Source organism: Taeniopygia guttata, chromosome 4 (genome assembly GCF_048771995.1).
Source record: "Taeniopygia guttata chromosome 4, bTaeGut7.mat, whole genome shotgun sequence".
Lineage (NCBI taxonomy): Eukaryota > Metazoa > Chordata > Aves > Passeriformes > Estrildidae > Taeniopygia > Taeniopygia guttata.
Window position 1 is genome coordinate 41,345,408 of NC_133028.1, and position 15,350 is coordinate 41,360,757.

Sequence of the window (15,350 nt, forward strand, 5' to 3'; positions counted from 1 at the left end):
GTTTGACTAACATAATGAATTCAGGTCAAATATACCTGGCCATAAGATGACTATTTATTAACATCTACCGTGTTACATAAAACATGAGCTGGACCTCATTTAGTCAGGGTAAACTTGCTGATGAATAAGTCAGAATAATTCTACAGAACAAACCTGGACAACAAAGAAATTTATATAATTCAGTAAGAATTTTCTTTGCAACAAACTAGACGGCTCCTTTTTATCTATGAACAACCCTGCTAAACAGATACCAAAGACTAAATATACAGCCAGATCCTGCTCATCTTCCCACACATTTTCCTTCTATTCAGACTACAAATAGGGTTTTAGATATTTATCTCACAAAGATTAATACATTTCCACTATAAATCTGGCTCCTGCACTGCTATGTAAGTTACTCAAGTGCTCCATAATCAAAACAGAGGTATAAATTGCAACTGATTAATTCAATATGCAGAACTGGAGAATGGACTGCAAAATCTTTCCATAGATTTCAAAGTTATAGCTTTTCAGATACACCCTGCTGTACAGTCAGTCACATTGCAGAGTTCAGATCCAGATTTATTATGTGCTTATGTGCACTGAAAAGACTTAATCATCAGCTTTTCCTCATAAAAGCCTTACAGTCCCAACTTCATTTAGATGCAGAGAAGACAGATTTTTCAACAAGACATTTGCCTTTTTCCTGATCCATCCATCCAAGGTTCTGTCTGTTCAGGAAAGGCTCCATATTCCAAAAGGCACTTAAACCATCACATAGCTTCCTCAGTTATCATATCTATATGTCAGATGGTGAAAGCCATACTAGAGCACAGACAGAAAGATTTTATGGTCATTGTCTTTATTCAGAATTTCTCTATTCCATGCCAGGGATTATTCTCTTCCCCTTCTCATAATTTACAGAGCAATTTATTAAAACTTTGTACAGAAGTAACCAAAAAGAGATCACTCACAGACATGAATTAGAGCTGCTGTTTTAATTTTTTTTTTAATAACAAGGATGTTGGTTTCTAAATCTTTGTCTTTCAAAGCCATTACGAATTCCAACAGCATTGGTAATGTCAACTGTTTTTTCCAGTAGAAAGTCCACAAATTTTAACCAGTATAGGGTAAAGCCCAGAATTTGTGGCTACTGAGTTGCCTCTTTCAAGAAGCAGTGAATTGCAGGATTCTGTCCAAAATTTTTCTGCATAGCTCTCATCCTTCATCAAAGGTTACATCTGGCCTTTGCAGGAAGCTGTTTCTTAAGACAGAAGCAGCAGTCCCGATGCAGCAGCACCAGGCTGATCCATTAGCCCATGATGTCACAGCTTGGCACGGAGCCTCTGCTGAGGGGGAGCGCACAGACGCCAGCAGCTCATCCGTCTGCTCTGCAGCTCATCGACACTGCGGGCAATCGTTTCTGCAAACCTTTCTCCTTCCCTTCCCAGAAACATTACCAAGTCCTCAGTGGCCCTTCTGGAGTACCACTGGAGACAGATATGCTGTCCCAGGGATGTGTCTTTTGTATGCAGCACAGCCTGCTCTGTGAAACGAAACCACAGCAGTTGTTGCAAGACCACTGATGCCACAAGACTGAGATGATGTGAATGTCAAATAGCGTCCTATGATAACTGAAAATGGATTTACATTGAATTCAGCAAGGTTGAAAAAACATAAGTTTTTCAAGAAAGGAATAAAGGTAAAAAACCAAGCAGACTCATTTTTTCTTTCATGAAGGTGATCTTTACACAGAAATGGCCAATTTTCCAGACTTGGAAGTTTATAACCATTGGCAAAGGGGCAATATAAATCCCAAAACAACCCTTCCCACACACCCTCCCCAGCATGAGAATCCTGGTAGTTTGTATTGCCATGTGCCAAATAAACAGTACATTTAATAAAATAGCTCAGTAAAGTGCTCATTTTGGGTGATCACCCTTTACCCTCCCTTCTACAAGCTGAAGATCATGCTATTCTACATTGACATAACACAGAGATTAGTTTTCTTTTAACTCTCAATCTCGGTTTCTGTTACAAAACATAGATCTTGAAGGAAGAATATTTCTTGTATTTTCAATGTATTTGTTTTGACATGTGCTTTTAGTTCTCCCTTCCCTGCCATTGTCCACCAAACCAGTCTCTTTTTTTCCTCTCCTTAGATGTTGCACAGATTTATGTTTAACTTTTTTTTTTTTTTTTTACTTCATCCTGTATGCACTGAAGCCCTTTCATCATTGAGTATTTTTCTGGAGAATGCTGCAGCATGAACACTGTAACTGTGACCACACACACACACTGTAGCACAAGCAGCATGTGGCAGCCCCAGCTACTGTACACAAAATATTTCAGAAAGACTTTCTAGCATAGTGCATGCACTTTGTCTGCAGCTTCCAGACAACCTATCATATAGCACTCAAGGCAGCCAGGGCTTTTATGGGAAACACATGGTAAGAAAAAGTCATAACCTACTTAGTAACTGGAATTAAAAGACACTTTGAAAACATGAGTCCAGGTACTTTTTCTGCTGCTCTGAGAAGCAGAAGTCATGCCATGGAAGTCAATGGGACTACAGCAGTGAAATCCTAATAGCACCCCCAGATTAAGACAGCTGAATAGCCTTGATAATGATTACTGAATAAGTAAAACTTGTGTTTTGATTCATTGATCATTCATTTGAATAGATACATCAAAACCACCCCTTCTTCAAGACAGACAATATTTGTTTCTCCATTAACTGATCCAGGTAATTTCTGGGGTTATTCAGAGAGGTTTTGTGTGACTCAGGGAGGAGTTACAGAACTGTATCTGCCCTCAGGCAGGATTCTCTAGCATTCAGTGGTATCACACCTCCCAGCAACTCTGCCCTCTCTTGCACTGTTACCTGTTACTGCCCTATCCCATAACTCCAGTTCAAGGACCCATAGTGGCACTGGTGGCAGAAATAGAGAGCACTAAAAGTTGATTTATTCAAAGGAACTCACTGGACAGCCAGTCCCAGGTTAAGGGAACACAGAAGTAACACTTGAAGTACTTTCGCTCCAACTGCAACATCAATCTTGGCCTAGCTATTAAGAGTTTTTCCTAAAGCATGTAAATTGCAAGCCTTTCAGGGAGAAGGCAGCTTTCAAACCATCAAGCAGACATCTTTTTGCAAGTAACAACAATCATCTTTTAGTTTCAACTTTTGATTAAACATCCACTGAACATAGTTTGGTTCCCAAATTATAGGCTTCTGTACGTCCTTGCAGGAAAGTTGCTGTACACTTTGCAGGCTTTTGAGGAAATAAATAGTTTGGGAATGTTGAAAGAATGTATTTTGTAATTAGTAGCTTAGCACTGATGACAAGTTGCAGAACAAAGTATTTCTGCGAGTCAAAAAGGAAATCTAAAATTAATTTTCTGCAGTCCAGTATTAGGCAATGATGAAACCATAAGGTGGGGGCTGTCACAGGCAGAAGGAAAGAAGGGAAAAAGGGCAATGGTAACTCCCCGAGTCCAGTTAGAAGAGAGCTATGAACTGACACTGGCAGGATTCATGCCACATCCTGTGCTTCTCTTTATGTTTGGGGAAAAACCACAAAACCCTACAAAAAACCAATCAACAAACAGAAAAAACCCACAATGTGCATTACTGGAAAAGGTCAAAAATTGCACATGATCAATTTGGGGGAGCAGGAAGCTTTCTACTTCCCCATCGGTGTGGAGAGAAAAATGTAGGCTCCCACTAAAACCGCCAACTTCCTGCACACAGAGAAGAAAAATCACTCCCAAACATCAGACTGATTTTAGCATAGCAGAGCTGCAAGGTAAAGCTCTGCAGAAATGAAAAAAGAAAGGTTAAAAAAGGGCACCAGTAGCACAAGCAATTTGAAAAAGCCTGGAGCTTAATATAGATTTATTCTCCTTCCCATCTTTATTCCCTCTACTAATGCTGCACACTGAAGATTTGCATTTGAAAAGGAGTTGCTCGTCCTCTCCAGGGAATCAAAGCAGAAGGAAATCTTACTGCTGACTTTCAAACTCCATTAGTTCCCACAGCAACACACCCATCGCAGACACACACCCCTGGGCAGCCCCGGGAACAGCCTTGCAAGAAATCCAGAGCTTGTTTGGAGCAACTGCACATTTCAGAGATCAGTGCACTTCACACAGAGCTGCAGCATAAGAACGATGCCTCTGGACAGTCCAGGGCTTCACCAAACCTCTCACCAGCTGGCACAGTCTGCCTCGCCTCACCCGCCGCTGCGTTGTGGAACCCGTCAGCAGTGCTTTGCAAGTGACAGAGTCTGAGAGGATGAGTCTCAAATACCAAATAAACAAAATAAGACAAAAACAGGGGCTTTGGAATATTCCCTCTAAAAACTGCTTCTCAACAAATATCATGATCCCATCTTCTCCAGTTTCTGGAATGGTTGGCTCATTTTTTCACCCTGTGTCCCTAGGATTCTCAATGCCTTGGCTGACGTGAAGCAATCTGGTGAAACTGCTGGTGACACGTGAGAAAGTGAATTTATAGATATATTTGCCAAAAGACAAATGATTATTTCTGTAGGCAAAAATGAGGATATACCACCTTGACTTTTAGCAGTGTTGCAGAAAATACGATCACTTCTGCCATTTGGTGCCCTTTTACTTTTTTTATCTAATTATCTTTCTGTGAAGAAAAGAAAAAATAAATATTTCCAAAAATAAGGCTTTGTGATAATTAATTTAAATGGCCTCAAGTGGGGAATATTTTTGTTCCAGATGATCCACAAAACTTACATTTTAAGTGAGAAAAATATGAACAACGGAAAAACAAATTTTCTTTGGCCTTAAATGTATCTTTTCTACTGATTACTAACATCCTTTGGAGTTTAATATCTTCGGCAATCATATTTACTGAAGATAGAGCAAAAATATTTTAAATTTTTCATAATACTGCCCTGGAAGGCAATTTGAAAACACAGTATATGTACTGCAATATAACTTCTCAAAGACAGACACATTGGCTTATTTTTTTTCCCCTAGGAAGTCACTGAATACTTGTTCCTCTCAGCAAAATGGTCTCTGGGGATGTTGCATCTGAAGGATTTCAAGGAAACTACAGTTAAAAAACATTCAATGCCATTTCCTCTCCCACCTCACACATGGAAAGGCTGCCTTTTCCAGCTGGAAACAGATTTTATCATTTTATACTTATGGGTCACATAAATTTTTCTGAAGTCACATCAAGAGATACTTACACTGCCAATTTAGCCTTATCAGTTCTTTTGAAGCCATTTCAGTTGCTGGGTGGTGGTGTGTGTGGAGGCTAGATTAGATCTATTCTGAGACAAAGCAACCCACAGAAAAATTATAAAAATCCTATTGGTTCTATTATGAATTACAAAAAAAAAGAAAATTTCTCTATCATACTTTCTGACCTGTGTTGAGCTAGCTACTACAGAGAAAAAAAGATGACAGGTATTATTTTACTGATGGAGCTCAGCCTGTGATACCAGCCTTGCCCAAAAGTCCTGTGTGGAATAGTATCATAATTCAGGTGACCTGAAGACAAGCAAATTCAGAAAGTAATGAGGAGGAAGAAGTGAGGGGGAAGGCAACATGCAGGAAGATGGAACATGCTCCAATTTTAATCTTAATGCCAAAGTATTCATTCAACTATTTTTACATGCAAAGATAATTTCTTTCACACATCCTTCAAATCTTCACTTGTGTCCTGACCCAAAAATAGGATGAAAAATGTCATGTTTTCCAGCAACTTAAAAAAAAGGGGGGGGGGGAAGAAAGAAAAAGGTATTTAGCATGCTGTGTTCTTAACATGAATTTAATCTTTATTACCTTAGCCACAGTGCACAGCATTGACATGTGCACCTCTTACTACCAGGCTAGGTTGTTATCCACACCAGACACTTCTGTATCACATTCTAAAATGTTGAAACACAGAACACAGGAATGTACAGATTTTTACAGAAAGATTCCTGAGATAACTTTTATTAACAATGGAAGGAACAAACATGTCAAATTGAGAAATATATATTTGCTCTATCTCTTTAGTTCCTCCAAGCTCCTGGATGTGGTACAATTGCCCAAAGCAGCTAATCTGGAAAAAAACCAACATCTTAATGGGATTTCTTTCTGTATCAGATGAAGGGTCAGATTTTATAGATATGTGTCTTCCAACTGATATGTAGCCCAGATACCATAAGCATAAATACACTACACTTGAGGCTATACCTTGAGCTATTCAAGATGCCCATTGTCCTACGTGGAACATTCCAGACTCAGAAAAAGCTGTTTTCAAATTGTGATGTGTGCAAAAGCATCAAATTATTTTACAGCCATCAGTTGCTTCTTTTTTTTATTTTTTTCTTTTTGGTGTTATTCTCCACAGACTTTTGAGATCTCTACATTACCCATTCACACCCAGGAACCCACTTGCATTAAATCACAGATCACTTACTTCCCACCATCCCTCGGCTGTTTGAAACACAGCCTTTCTTTCTAGCACTTAATCATGGCTTTGCAGTGAGTAGGGAGGAGCAGAAGGGCAACAATTTAGTGTGAGTCAGAGCACGTACAGCTACTTGCTCCAGAACTGGTAGCTCTACAAAAGGATCTGCCATATTTTCCATTTTCCTTTCAGAAAATTTGGCTCTGTTAACCTCATAAAAGGTGATCTACATGTACTGGGTGATGGAGTTTATGTTCTTTGCTGACAAACTCAGAACTGAAAGGGATGTTTCTTCAGGATGACAGTAAGCAGAGTACTTCCCAAGGCAAGGATTTTTACCTTAAATCACATTAGGTCTCCTAAGCTAGAAAGTATCTCAATGGCAAATGATGCTACTTTGCACTTCCCTCTCTTTTAACCACTAACACTCATGTCATAATGGCTCCAGTATTTTTTTCTATCAAGTCACTTGAAATTGTCTACAGACAGAAGCAACACTACTCTCCAAAACTTAGAATAAACTAGCAAACCCAAATACAGCAGCAGCTGAAGTAATTTTACCACTTTTCTCCAAAAGACTTTATAGCTCCCAGATCAAGTTATGTAAAATACAGCATTAGAATCTGTGAGGGGAGTGGGGTGACAGCAATCAGAGCTCTGTGAGGAACTTGCAAAGTATTTTTTGCCAGCCCTTCCCAGGCAAATAGATTCAGATGTAAGGAGAACCCTACTTCCTCTACTGTCATTTAGTATCTACAAGCAAATTTAGCTGCATTTCAAATGTTTTCTACTGCCTTCCCTTCTTTGGGTCTTTTTATGCTGGCTTTTTGTTTTTGCCAGACTCATTCCCTTATAAATTTCATTGTCAGTCACTTTTGCTGGAGAGCCCAAGGTATACTTGCCACAAGGGGAACCTTCGTCTCTTAATACCAGTAATGAAAATGTCTTAGGCTCTGCCAAAATATTCAGTCTGCCCTTTCTTCTCAGGGAATCATTTTAATTATTTTCTTCCTGTCACAGACCCAAACTTCTGAACAAAGTCTGATTTGTAGCTCAGATGTTTATAGGGCTACAAAATTTTACTGAACTTTCAAGAAAGAATTTATAGGCTCTATGGAAACTAAAGTATTTCAAATAAGACAGGCAAATGACTAAAGCAGTGTAACAAATTTCTTGGTCTTCTTTCAGAAATTTTTGCTTACACTTCTGATATCCTCCTCAGACAGTGAGTATACCTCATCTAAAAGTAAAAGGCTTCTCTTTATAAATGTCTAGCACATGGAATTTTTCCAGGCCTATATTAGTTTCTTTGCATCTTATATAGACTGTAGATGGCCCATAGGAAAATGAATGCTTGTGTGATTGTTCTATTGGTTTTGCTTATGTCTCTCTTTTAAAACAGTATATGACAAATAGTTTTCATTATGTTCCTTTAATCCAAAGTAATGTCACTTTTTCTATCATATTAAATCTTCAGAAAAATTTTTATGGCAACTGCAATCGTGTTTGTTGATTTGTTTGCAATCATGAAATTCAAAGTCACTTACCTTCAAAGAGCCCTGCCTGAAAACTATAACACTTGCAAGTGATTTGCAAAATTCAAAGTCACTTACCTTCAAAGAGCCCTGCCTGAAAACTATAACACTTGCAAGTGATTTGCAAGATTTTGACAACACAGATTCAAAGTTGATAAACAGAATAACAAGACTGTCAAAAACCTTACTGGCCAAGATACTTCAGCTTCTCTGAATATTCAGCTGAAGGCTATTATTCTGCCTCATAGTTAGTTGGTTCTACCCTGTTTACCTCTGCATTTTAATCAAATCTAGAGGCCTCTTACAACATCTCCAGGGGCAATAGGAATTTTTCTTGCTCTTGGAGTGGGCTGCCAGTGAATCTGTTTGGAAGTCTAGCCTTGTCCTAAAATTCAAATTGGAAGGCCTGCAGCATTAAATCTGCTCTCAATTCTGCACACAAATTAACTGGACTCAGATCAATGAAGCCTGTACTCAGAGACATGCTTCATTTTCTTCTCTTTTTTTTTTCCTAATTCATTAGGCTATGTAACTCCTAACATAACAGAGGCTACAATGCCTGCGACACTTAGACCAGTTAGATTTCCATTAAAACAATGCAAAAGTTTTAAAGCCTTTTGCATTGTTTTAATGTAAATCTCAGTTAACACTGCCATAATAACTAGTAATTCTGAAATGAAGTGATCTAGTACTCCAAACTCCCCTCTCTCTCCCCAAGTTTGTCCTAATTGCTTTTTTGAGGCCTGAACACAATTCCAATTAGCAATCACCAAAGTTGTTGCCATGTTGAGTGTTACACAGACAACTTATACAATGTAGAGTGCTACAAGAGTTAATATTATTTCTGTGTCCTGATTTGGCAGCTCTGGAATTTAGTTTTCCTGATGTTCTATTTTCACTCACTGAGCTTGCTGAGGCTCACAATGTCCAATGTCATAATAGTACAAAAAGAAAATTATTGCAAAGTTCAATGATGTAACATCTACCACTGTTGTGACAGTTCAATTTCTGCTGTTAAAATTCTTTTAGAAGCTTGAAAAGAAAATGTGTGATTGATTGGTCCATACATGCTGCTGCAATTATTTAAACAGCATGAAGATTCTGAAGATTTTTCTGTACCAAAGCCTACATATGCAACATTTGACCAAAAAATTGTCATTTGAGAAAGTTCTTAGAAGTTTCTAAATAAGCCCTATGGTACCCTTGTATTTTGGGTGCTGCTTCTGCCACTTATAAGAAGGACCAAAAAACGTACCACCAAATCTTGACAACCTGCTAAAATTCATTATGACATGTACATCTGCATGTAAGTGTGTAAATATGAACAAGAAGATATACATACAGAACTATACTTCTCTAAGAGTTTTGTATACTTTAACAAGACAAAAAAATAAAAATAATTTACTGCTTTTCATTTTTTCTTTCTGTTGAGAGGCTACTTTCCCATTAAAAGTTTTTTAATTCTCTAAATTAAAACAACTCAAGCAGCCTTGGTGAGCTATTTTGAGTATAATGTGCTCCCCTATCACTTAAAAAAAGCACAGTAATTAAGTCCAACATGATCTCTAAACCCATTCCTTACCATCTAAAACTTCATTATTGTTCTTCACAACCAGACATTATTTTTTCCTTCTGTAACCTAAAGCACCAACACTAATTAATATTTAATGCCTCATAAAGTGATAACAAATCCCAATTGTCCGATCTTTGAGCATGTGCCCACATCAAGTAGTCAGGCAGTCTAGAAAAACAAACAACTGAAACATGGAAAATGTGTGAAATAAACATGTCTGGACTCAACTGAATGAAAACAGACTGACTGAGAAAGCCCCCTGGCAGAGAACCAAAGAGCAGATTTGGAAATAATAAAAAATTACATTATGGAAGGAATTTGCAGCAGGTGCCTTCACTTCCCAGCTACTCAGATTCTGCTGGGTCACCATGGCCCACAGAAACAAAAAAGCTTCAAGAAATCATTCCCTGTGCTTTTTAACTTCACATTACTTTCCATGAATATGATAATTCCATATTTAATGCCTTTTAAAAGATATTAAAGGAAATATATCAAAAGGCCAAGAAACCTGTGATTATGTCTTGAGGGGATGTTGTGCAGTGTTTTTGGCTAGAGATACCAAGCGAGAAGTTATATATTTTATAGATTAAAAAAGTCTAATCTAATGAGCAAATTTCTTGCTGATTTCAGAGACTCATAAATTAGAATGGGTCTTTTTCATCTCTGGTTTTTAGTATTGGTAAAGATTTATTAAAAGTTTTACCGAGAAGCAAAATCCCCAGTGAAGCATATAATTTACACCTGAGAAGAGAGAGTAAAATAATAATGATTTTCCTCTGTAGAATTTTCAGTATTAGCAGACTTAATTTAGCTGCAATTTTATCTATTGCTTCATCCTTTCCAAATTAGATTCTCCAAGTAGGAAAAAAAAAATTTAAAAAGATGTAATGCTCTCAAAGATCACATGTACAGTTCCATTAGTGAATGCAAATTCAATATTCAATAAAGCAAGGCAAAACCTTCCCTAATTATATAATTACATGACACATATTAGTAGCAGTGACACAGCTTATACAGGAGCAAAGAAGTGGCTCTGTGTTAAAACAGGCAGTACCAGGTATGGGGATGCTCCTTCTCAATTTGCATCCTTTACCCTTAATGATATTGACCGAAAGAAATATTTGCATCAGAACAACTCTGTATATGAAAGTTTTTCCAAGCCAAAAGAAGAGACATGCAAAAGCCAGGATTCCTCTCTCCTAGCCAGCTCCTCATTCCAGCACTTTACAGTATTGCCAACACATGAGCACTGCACAGACCAAGTAGGAAGTCACCCTCCTCCAGAACATACCTGCTGAGTGCAACCTGGATCTACCTTTCTTCTTACCTATGGTAGGTTTACTATGAGTCTCAGGATGTCTCTCCAGCACTGACTTCCTTTTTACCATTGCTTCCTAGGAATAACACAGGCTGCCACCGCCACTACCAAATACAAATAAATAAATCACACTTAGGTCTTTTCAACAGCGAACATTTTGATACTGCAAGTCTTCACTTCTGCTAATCCAAAAAAAAACATACAAGAGGGGACAGAAGAAAAGCCTTTCCCAGACCTAGGCTGGAAAAAACTACCCCAGCCTGCAGCTGTAATCAGCAGCAATCACCAGTAACCTCTGCACCTGAGCTTGAACCAAATGAGAAATGAGACACATTGTAATCCTTCACATCTTTTTAAACTGTGGTGATTTTTCTACACCATTTCTGGTTCTTAATCATCCCTGAAAATGAAGTCAAGCAGTTTCAGAGAGATAAAAACAACTCTTGCATGCCTATTGAGACTTTACACAAAAAATATTTCAATTTTACTTCTGTGAGGAATATGATTCATAAGAAAATAAAAGTGATTGTAGTGAGTGTTTTGCTAGTTTAAAAACATGGATATGAAATATCAGATGTTTGGGCAAAAGAAAGAGATAAGGTAATGCAACAGTTTCAAGAACAGCTAAGGCTGTGGTCAGGCTGTGGTGAGTACCAAATTATCATAAAAATACATCACTTACATTCAACATTTCTTTTTCATATCAATTCAATGTCATACATTCTAAGAGAAAATTTGATCCACTATTGCTTAGTTAGGAGGAAATTAAATTACTAATATTTTATCAATAAATTGCGTTACATTATAATATTATAGACATTTTTTCTCTTTATTTTAGAGTATATCAAAGAATCACAGATAATACTCATATCTACTAAAAGAACAAAGGAAGCAAGATTTTAATTAAGAGCAACAGCAACAAGACAAGGAACATACAGCAGAAATTTAATCCTGATAGAGACAAAACTATTCACTGCAAATCCTTACTCCTATGGATTAACAAGGAATAAATATATAGGCAGGTGACAGAACTGATTACAACATACAAAAGAATAATTTTCCAGAGAACCAAGTTAGATTATTTATTATTTGGAAATCTCAGAACAAGGCACAGCAGCACAGTTCCCAGAAGAGTTTTAAGAAGTAGTTTAATCTGGTAAACTAATCATAGTTTCCAAATTGTCATCTGCATAGTCATGCAAAGGAGGGTGAGCATGCAAGCAAGAAACCTCCCTTTCTTTCTGCCTCTCAGGGAGAGGAATTGGTGGAGCTGAGCTCCTTCAGCTGCTCTGGATACAAGTAGAATGACCCCTACACATCCTATTGTAGAGAGTTCAACTCAGCATCTTTGGCATATGCAAGATTCACTTACAGCAAAGAATAACTGCATTATCTGGTTAAATGCTAATAAAGTATGATTTCCTATCATAATTTAGGAACTCTGCTACTCCTCACTGTTAAAACTAACATGCAATCACCTCCTTTATTTGGTTTCTGGTTGTGGAGATACTTGTGTATCCAGGGATCTTTGCAAACATCAGCTTGAATAGCAGCTGGGACGCCTAAAAAGATACAGACAAAAGCCATCATTTATAGATTAAACTCATTTTTATGAGCCCTGAGCTCCTGTTTGCATGCTATTAATGAGTTTTAGAAGCTCTGTAGCCCACACTTCCTGATTATGATACATTTTCTCTGTAATCTGTTCCCTAAGCAAGGTCTTTCCTCATCACATCATTAGACCTGCAAGATTCAACAGAGGATGTCTGCATTGTGCCTCTAGAGCTGAGCTCTCCAAAGCCTTTATTGCAGCTTTGTCTCAGAATGGCCTGCAAGGCTGAGCCAAGCCAAAGTGCAAGAGAAACCAAGCAATATATTCAGGAATTTATTGGAAGTGTTCAGTAGCATGACAAATCTAGCTTGTGTCTTGAATTCCAGATAGGGTCTTACCCATGGAATTTGCTCTTTCTTCTTTGATTTTTCTGTCTGGTGAAATACTGAATAATCTTTTTAATTCTCTCTTTAGCAAACAAAAAAAACCACCAAAAAACAAAAACAAACAAACAAAAAACAACAAAAAACCCACCAAGAAGCTACCTCTGTGCTTGGAACAAGTGTAGAATGCCATAAAGACTAAATTTTAATTAATTTCCAAAATAATAGTGGTTTACATTATTTTAGGAAATATACAAAATTAAGGACAGAAAAAAGTATTATTTGAGAAAAAAATACTTCTGATTTTCACAACTTTTCATTTTCATATAAATTTGGCTCTTAGTACTGTTTAAAGCCAGCTGTGTTATATACTGGCTCTCTTCTGTTAAGAACTGAATTGCACACCTTAAACACTATCATATCACAGTGAACCAAGCTAGAATTAAAAAAAATTAATTACTACCCTATTGTGTTTGGGAGTCTCTGTCTTTCCAATTTCCCTTAATGAAGTGTCATGGATCAGATCAGATATAAACCCATTATTTCTTTTAAGTCTCAGAACAACAACCTACCTCCAACATTTCACTTTAGCAGAGGCTCAGCAGTGTCTTTGTGGTATGGTAAACATACCTGAAATATGAAAGCTGAAATGTGATTGTGTCATGTAAACAGTGAACATGAAGAGACATGAGGCTCTCTATGACAGAACTATTGAAGGAGGGAAAATAAATTTTGTCTTTTCCATAGGACTCCTTTGTTTTATCCAACCTGTGAATGGCTCTGCTGAGGGAAGTCTCATCTTTGGGCCACTGCTGATGGCTCCCATTAAGCACCACTGGGAGAGAGCACCTCAGCAGGCCTGATGGGAGGAATTAACATTAGTGTGGTTTTATTCACTTTGGAAGGTCAGAATTAGAAAAACAGGCTCACAACCATAAAAACGTCACTCATGTTGCTGCCTGGCAGCTGCACTCATTTACTTGATCTCATTGTTTTTGGAAATAGACTTCTTATGCTGTAGCTTTCGTTTTTCCTTTTGGGACTTTCATGGCAGGCCAGTATTTTCCCCTGGCATCAACATTTTATGACCAATCCATTATCCATTACCTTCCTGGCACGTGCAGACTTCAGAAAAACCTTGTCTGGGATTTGGCACTCTACCCAGAGCCTGATAAATGCTATAAACTTTATTTCTTCTCTTGTGGTGCAAATTGGAAAAATATGGTATGTAGTTATGCAAACATGACACTGTCCTCAGCAAAGGCTTCTTTTCAACACAAAATCCTCCAGAAAGAACTGAAATAATTTAGTGTCTCTAAAAGCACCACTAAAAGAAAGAGGAAAAAAGAAAAAGCGTCAGTTTTACTGGAGATGTTTGATTCTCTGAGCACACTAAAAAGCTGTATTTTGAAAATAAAACTTCTCATTATAAAAACTTTGAAATTCTGCCTTTAAATCAGTAAAGTGTCATCCATTTCTGAGTGGACTGAACTTCAAAACCAAAGGGGCTCCTTTGAAGACACAAACCTTGCTGCCAACTTTGTCATGAGTACAGAAAAGTAAAAGAAACAAAGGTTAAAAGATAAAAGCACAGACAATCTGGATTACAATAGAAGTATTGCTGTCATCATCTGACTGGATGTGAGATGTGCTCATTGCAGAATATATTTTACTTCCATTAGTTTACACATTAGGTTGTTCTGGATTCCAACTAACAACCATATTTATTAATGAATAACATCAGAGAAAAAAATGAAATTAATTGCAGTAATAAGATCTCTATTTAAAGAAAAAAAATCTTAATGAATAAGCTGAAAAATCTCCCCGATGTTAACAAAAAAGTGTGAAAATGTTACTGTTTAAGTATTTTGAAAATTGCATCTTGCATTTTAAGTGCTCTTTCCTGTAATACATGTGCCACATTCTCTTTCCTTACCTATTACCAAATTCTATTGCTTTATGAAGTAATACTGGAAAAAATAACATGAAATAGTCCAAGGTTAGCCACCTACTGTGATTAAAACAGTTACCAGTACACTAACAGCAGTGTATCTGTGTAGAAGGCAGTGAAAAAGCCATCCCCTCTGACTTAAAAATTGCATTCCTGTCAGAAGATTTGAAGCACAGGTACTCTGCAAAACAAATACTTTGGTTCCCTGTCATTCAAAATTGGTGCACTTGTCTAAAGTAGTATTTGCTCCCTATGTCATCACATATTTGAATTTCTCAGATTCTGATGTTGCTGGTGTGAATCACCCCAACAGATTTTGTAATCATCTGTTCTTTGGAGTTCTTAGGACACTCTGAAAGCATACTCAACCAGTAAGACCTCCATAAAAAGGCTTGAGATGAAACTAGTTTTAGGAGAGACTTTGTTTCTTATTTTACACAAAAATTCTGTGATTTAGTGCTCATCCAACACTTTCTCTCACTACTCTGCCCAAACTAAAACAGTCATTGAATGATGGCAGGAGACAGACCTGTACAGACAGAAACACCCACACCATCAAATATGAGAAAATGGTTCTTTACTTTCATAACCATGACACTTAACGTCAAGGAAAAGAGAGG

The 15,350-nt window shown here is 37.4% G+C and overlaps 1 long non-coding RNA gene across 2 annotated transcripts in view; it reads right to left on the minus strand.

The window, feature by feature from the left end:
• Positions 1–5,834: 5,834 nt before the first annotated feature.
• LOC115495002 (uncharacterized) overlaps positions 5,835–15,350 on the minus strand; it is a 121,043-nt gene continuing 111,527 nt past the window's right edge. The window contains exons 4-6 of one of the 2 annotated variants that reach the window (XR_012055672.1): positions 13,352–13,409; positions 8,032–12,406; positions 5,835–7,965 (exon numbers count right to left, since the gene is read on the minus strand). This is a non-coding gene — a long non-coding RNA (uncharacterized lncRNA). Of the gene's footprint in view, positions 7,966–8,031; positions 12,407–13,351; positions 13,410–15,350 lie in introns of those variants that run through there. The other variant, XR_012055673.1, reaches the window with a different exon arrangement.